We start from the raw sequence: 6,328 nt of genomic DNA on the forward strand, positions 1-6,328 counted from the left end.
TGGTTCATCCCAGTAGTTTCTGTACCCTTAATTCTGGAACCTTGTGTGATGTGCTTTGGTCTCTAATGCCAACTCACCAGAGGCAAATCTACCAAGGATCCACTTGAAGCAAATCAATCCCAGTGAGATAGCAAACCACGAACTCAACTACATTCCAAATCCTAAGCTTGCACATGTGTAGCTTTGTATTTTTATGCTTTCTATGCTATCAAAAATCTCCTGGTTGGTGGCGGGCCTGGGCTTGGAGCGGCAGACGGGTGCAGGACAGAGTAGAAGCTCTTTCCCACACTCGCAGGGCCTGGGGTCGGTGGGATATGGAGGGCCCAAGGCGCAGCGAAAGTTCTCAGAGGGCCGTGGACAACATGAACGGAAAGGAGGTGAGTGGGCAGCAGCTGTACATGGGCCGGGCCCAGAAGTGAGCAGAGCGGCAAAACGAACTGAAGCGCAGGTTCGAACAGCTGAAGCAGGACCGGCAGACCCGCTACCAGGGTGTGAACCTGTACGTGAAGAACCTGGATGACTCCATCAGTGATGAGAAGCTGAGGGCAGTGTTCTCTCCCTATGGAATGATTACCAGTGCAAAGGTGATGACAGAGGGTGGCCACAGCAAGGGATTTGGCTTTGTGTGTTTTTCCTCTCCAGAAGAGGCGACAAAGGCTGTGACAGAGATGAACGGGTGTATCGTGGGCACCAAGCCACTGTATGTGGCACTGGCCCAGCGCAAAGAAGAGCGGAAGGCCATCTTGACCAATCAGTACATGCAGCGCCTCTCCACAGTGCAGGCCTTGGGTCGCCCTGTCATGGGCTCCTTCCAGCAGGCCAACAGCTTCTTCTTGCCTGCTGTGCCCCAGCCTCCAGCACAGGCTGCGTGCTACAGCGGCCCTGGCTCCGTGGCCCCTGTCCAGCCTACCCCAAGGTGGACAGCCCAGCCCCAGAGAACTTCATCTGTCTGCCCTCCAGCTGCCTCAGTGGTCCAGCCCCCAGGCTTGCCCTGGTGCCCCGGGGCCCATGTCAGCAGTGTCAGGCAGGCCTCTACCCAGGTGTCACACCTGGCACCCCACACCAAGAGAGTGGCGAACATTGGTACCCAGACTATGGGCAGGACAGCATGCTCTGCAGAATGGCCATCTCTCCTGCCATGCACGTGTTCCTCAACTGTCCAGGAGCCTGCTGTGCACGTCCCTGGACAGGAGCCCCTGACTGCGTCCATGCTGGCTGCAGCACCACTCCATGAACAAAAGCAGATGATTGGGGAGCGTCTCTATCATCTTATCCCTGAGGTTTACGCCGCGCTGGCTGGCAAGATCACAGGCATGCTGCTGGAGATCGACAATTCCGAGTTGCTGCTTTTGCTGGAATCTCCAGAGTCCCTCCAAGCTAAGATAGAAGAGGCGGTGGCAGTGCTGCAGGCGCACCAGGCCATGGAGCAGCCGAAGGTATATGTGCACTGAAAAGCCTGGGTGAGGGTAGGAGGTGCAGTGATAGCCGCTGAGCCCAGGAGAAGTCAGAGAACTGTCCTGTATCACCGGCTGCTTCTCTGGAGTGCCAGTGTTTGAGGAACCTGAGGGGATCACAGAGATGATGCAGTGTGTGAGGGAAACCCTGCAGAAAGGGGGTACTTGCGCCACCTGCCCTTACTGGCTTCCTACAGAGCAGGCTGGATTTCTGCTGAGCACTGCCTGGCTCTGTGCTGCCCTCAGCCACTTCACCTTCTTTCCTGAAGACTGGGTTTCTCTTGAACTTCAGAAGCGTTTATTTTCACCCTTTCATCGTTAGAAAATCCTCACTACCTTGGCAGCCCGCTGAATAACATTTCCTGCCCTCAGCTCTAAGGCACTGTGAACTGTAACTTATTCCCAGTCGGTCTGTGTCTGTACTTGAGAGCTCTGGGTTTAGAATGAAAACCGGTCACTTAGCTGGCCTCTTTTGTTTTGTGCATTAAAAATACTGCAAAATCAAAAAAAAAAAAAATCTCCTGGTTACCCAAAGTTTGATTTGGGAATTCTTGGCTTTAAAATTCTGCACTGGCTCATGATAACATGTAACATCATGACTGCTCGCTCCTGCTCTCAGCTGAGGAGCAGATTCGGTTGCTTAACAACCAAGCACAACCTGCTCCATGTAGTCACCTATTTTGACCAGCAATTCCCAGGATAGAACTCTGTTGCTGCTCTGGTGAAACACCTAGGGAAGCCAGTCTCTCCGCATGATCCAAGCAGAGAGAATAGAGATCCTGCCCTGACCTGCTACCCACTTTCTCTGTGACATCACCAATGTGGTGCTCTGGCTCTCCGCTCCAGCATCCATAAATGGAGATGTTTATAAAAGCAGAGCCGTCCTCTGCATGGTGTGTGACGCCTGTCAGGGCATGCAGAAATGCTCCAGCAATCTTGCAAGGTGGAGCGAGAGTGCCAGACAACTACCAGCCTGGGGAGGGAGCCTGCTAAGCCAGTACCATCAACAGTGGGGACATCACTGGGGATCAGCGCTGTCCAGCACCACAGCTCTGGTGCTTTCTCAGAGAACATTAGAACTAAGCTTCAAAACACAGACACAGGTAGGGCCAGCAAGATAGCTCAGCAGACTAAGTGCCTGCTTTGGCAAGTGCAGGAACCAGGGTTTGATCTCCAGCAAGCCAGTGACTGAGTCTGGACATGGTGGCACACACCTGTAATCCCAGCGCTGGGGAGGCTGAAAACAGGAGGATCGCTATGAGTCCAAACTGCATAGTAAGACCCTGTACCAAATACATGAAATAAAAATTAAAAAACAGGCATTTAGCTGCACGCTTTTTGCTCTCACAGAACCTCCTGATTGGTCTGGAATAGTACATAAATCTTTGTTGCGATAAGCATCCTTCTTGTTACAGTGACATAACCACAGGGAGGGAAGAGATTTGAGCAACCATTTCTACATCTCATCTAATTGCCTCATTTTGTAGAAGGGAAAATCAAGGCTCATGGACATAAAACACAAAACCACGCAACTCCTGGTGGCTAGAAGCGGCCCCAAGGGCCCGGATTGCTGACTGGTCTGCAGCTTTCTCTGCTCCACTCCACGCCTGTGTCCTCCCTAGTTCCTGCGCCACTTTCAAAAGGTAACTGAAGGGTCAGTGAATTAAGTGCTCATTCACTCAACAAATATTTATTGTTTAACATGGGCCAGATATTTTCAAGGCACCAGCTCGTCAAGAGTAAATAAAACATGCAAACATCCTGCCTTCAAGTAGCGTACTTTCTAAAAAGGGAGAGAAAGGAGCAATTGCTAAGATAAACTACATCCAGCAAGGAGGAAATGAAATCAAGTGTCTAAATAGGGCAGCCGTAGTCTGTGACCCTTAAGAAAAGACCTGAAGGAAAAGAGAGTTAGCCGTGCAGACAAATGCAAAGGAGACGAGCCTTCCACACAGAAGGAAGAGCATGTGCAAAGGTCCTGAGGTCGCAGCTCCTGGTATCTTCGAAGAATAGCAAAGAGGCAGAAAAGCAGGCAGCAGTAAAGGTGTGAGCTGCTGCAGTCAGAGAAGTTTGAAAGAAGACCAGCTAATAGACAGCTTGTAGCTCGTGCTAAGGACTGCAACTGGTCCAGTGGGCAGGCTTGAGGAGCCACACAACTAAATTTTCATATTACCAGCATCATCATGGTGAAGTGCTGTGGAGGAAAACAAAAATGGGAGGCAGGGGTTGTCATCATAATGCAGGGGAGAGATAATGGTGGCTTGGGCCAGGCTGGCAGAACCGGGGTGCTAAGTGCAGAGTGCACCAAACTCACTGCGGAACGAGGCACAGAGTAGGAGAGAAACAGAGGTATAAGGTGTGACACCAAGTGTTGACTATGCACATCTGGAAGCAGAGTTTCACTAGCTGAGATAAGGGGAAGGCAGGAGCTTGTTGGGCAAAGGAGCAGCGATGACTGCTCAGAAGCTATGCACACATCTGGCTCACTGCACACCCACAGCAGCTGTCCACTGAGCAGCTAAGTATGCTGTATTTAGGATCCAAAACCTAGATGCTCGGGCGAAAAAAAAACCTAGATGCTAGAAGAAGCTACAGAGCAAGAACCAAAGCCAAGTGAAGGTGCTGAAAACCCGTCAGTTCAGCTGGGGATGAGAACACACTAGACAAGAAGCACCGACACTGAGCCCCAGGGGTCTCCAACATTTCAGCAACAAGGAACGTACTAGAATACCAGGAAGCCAGAAACCCGAAGAAATGACTACGATCCCTTGTCTCTGAGTGACTGCCTGTCTGCATCCTGCATATCCTTTTATGCCTCAAGTCACGCTCCCTTGCTATTCGCTAATTTGTGCTCAAAATTGTTTATCCAGTTTGATTGTTTAACTTATTCATCAATTTCTACTTCAAAGGACTTGTGATATTTTCCAAAACCCAAATCCGCTCCATTCTCTGAAAGGAACGATTTGCTGTCATCAATTTCTTTTGAAAAAATACGCTGAAGGCTCCCCAGTGCTGGGAAGACACAAAAATGAGCAACTGTAAATCATTTTTGACAAAGAGACATTGCTATACTTTCTCTATGTGGATATTAAATGATCATTCGTATATGTGTATTTATGTGTATGTACGCACATAGAGCTAGTATTGATTACACGCCAACTAGGCGATGGTCATGTTGTTGAACACATTGTGCATGTGCCTTATCTCCATGTCCTTGCAATAATCCCAAGACGTGAATATTATCATTGTCTGTGTTTTATAGGAAGAAAGTGAGACAGTTTGCATTAAATGACTTACTAAGTTCATTGCCTTGAAAGAACACTTAATTCAGCCAGTTTGGTTCCAGAGCTTTCAGTCCTTGAACTCTTGCCCAGAAGTTGCTAACACAGCTTAGGAAACAGCCTGCGTCAATGCCACTTGTGTGTTTGATTAACCTGGTGCTTTCTCCAAAAGCAACTTTGAATGCCCCTCGGTGATGTGCATGTTTGCTACATCACAACACACAGCAGACGTGGCCACCACCTAACTCTGCACTGTGCCCAGCATGCTTGAGCCCTTGACATTTGCTCTCTTACTTCCAGCTTCAACCAATTCAGTGTGACTCTACAGTCCAGAACATTTATACTGTACATCTTGCACATTTATACATACCGACACATACCACACACCACCAAAACAAACACGGCTAACCAGGACAAAAACCATATGTTCATCTCACTAGATGCAGAAAAAGCTTTGGACAAAGTCCAGCAGCCACTCATGATAAAAACCCTACAGAAAATTAGAATAGATGACCTATACCTCAATCTAATAAAAGCCATCCATGACAAATCAACAGCCCACATCTTTCCTAAATGGCCAGAAATTGAAAACTTTCACTCTAAAATCAGGAACAAGATGAGAATGTCCACTGTCACCACTTCTGTTCAGTATAGTTTTGGAGACTTCAGCCAGAGCAACCAGACAAGAGAAAGGAATAACTATAGTAAATGAAGAAGCTAAATTATCATTATTCATAGATGACATGATACTCTGTAGACTTCTAGACATAATAAACAAGATCAGTAGCATAGCTGGATACAAAGTCAACACTCAAAACTCAATAGCACTCCTGTACATGAATAACAAACTCACTGAGAGTGAAGTTAGGGAAACAACACCTTTAGCAATAGCATCCAAAAAAAAATAAAAGAGCTAAAAATCAATTTAATGAAGGAACTAAAAGACATGCATGTGACATACATGTTGCACAGGAACCATCCCAGAGAATCAACAACTGGGATCTCATCTCATTCAAAAGCTTTTGCACAGTAAGAGAGACTACCAACAGAGTGAAGAGACAGCCCACAGTGTGGGAAAAATGTTTTCCAGCTGTTCCTCAGACAAAAGATTACTATCAAGAACATATAAAGAGAAGCTGTGGATATAGCTCAGAGGTAAGCACCTGCCTGGCAAGTGCAAGGTCCCAAGTTCAATCCCTGGCCCTACATACAATGCTGACCTGAAACCCCAAGCATGCCATGCAGACCTGGAACCAGGCATGGTGGCACATGCCTGTAAACCCAGTCCTTGGGAGGCTGAGAGAGTTCAAGATCAGCTTGGGGGCTACAAAAGTGAGCACAAGGCTGGCCCTAAATGCATAGTAAGACCCCATCACAAAAAAAAAAAAAAAAAAAAAAAAAGGTGAGGGCAGGCCAAATAGCTCAGCAGATTATAGCACCTGCAAGCAGGTACAGAGGCCAGGGGTTCAATCCCTGGGCCTGCCAATGGGGTCCTGCCCCCAGGCATGCTGAGCAGGCAATTGAGACTGGGCATGGTGGCACACACCTGTAATCCTAGCTCTTGGGAGGCTGTTAAAAGGCAGATCACTATGA

General features: G+C 48.1%; 1 pseudogene; it reads left to right on the forward strand.

The window, feature by feature from the left end:
• Positions 1-314: 314 nt before the first annotated feature.
• Positions 315-1,922, forward strand: LOC101568854 (annotated as a pseudogene).
• The last annotated feature ends 4,406 nt before the right edge of the window (positions 1,923-6,328 follow it).

The sequence above is a fragment of the Octodon degus genome, unplaced genomic scaffold, assembly GCF_000260255.1.
Source record: "Octodon degus isolate 3935 unplaced genomic scaffold, OctDeg1.0 scaffold00075, whole genome shotgun sequence".
In the NCBI taxonomy this organism is placed as follows: Eukaryota; Metazoa; Chordata; class Mammalia; order Rodentia; family Octodontidae; genus Octodon; species Octodon degus.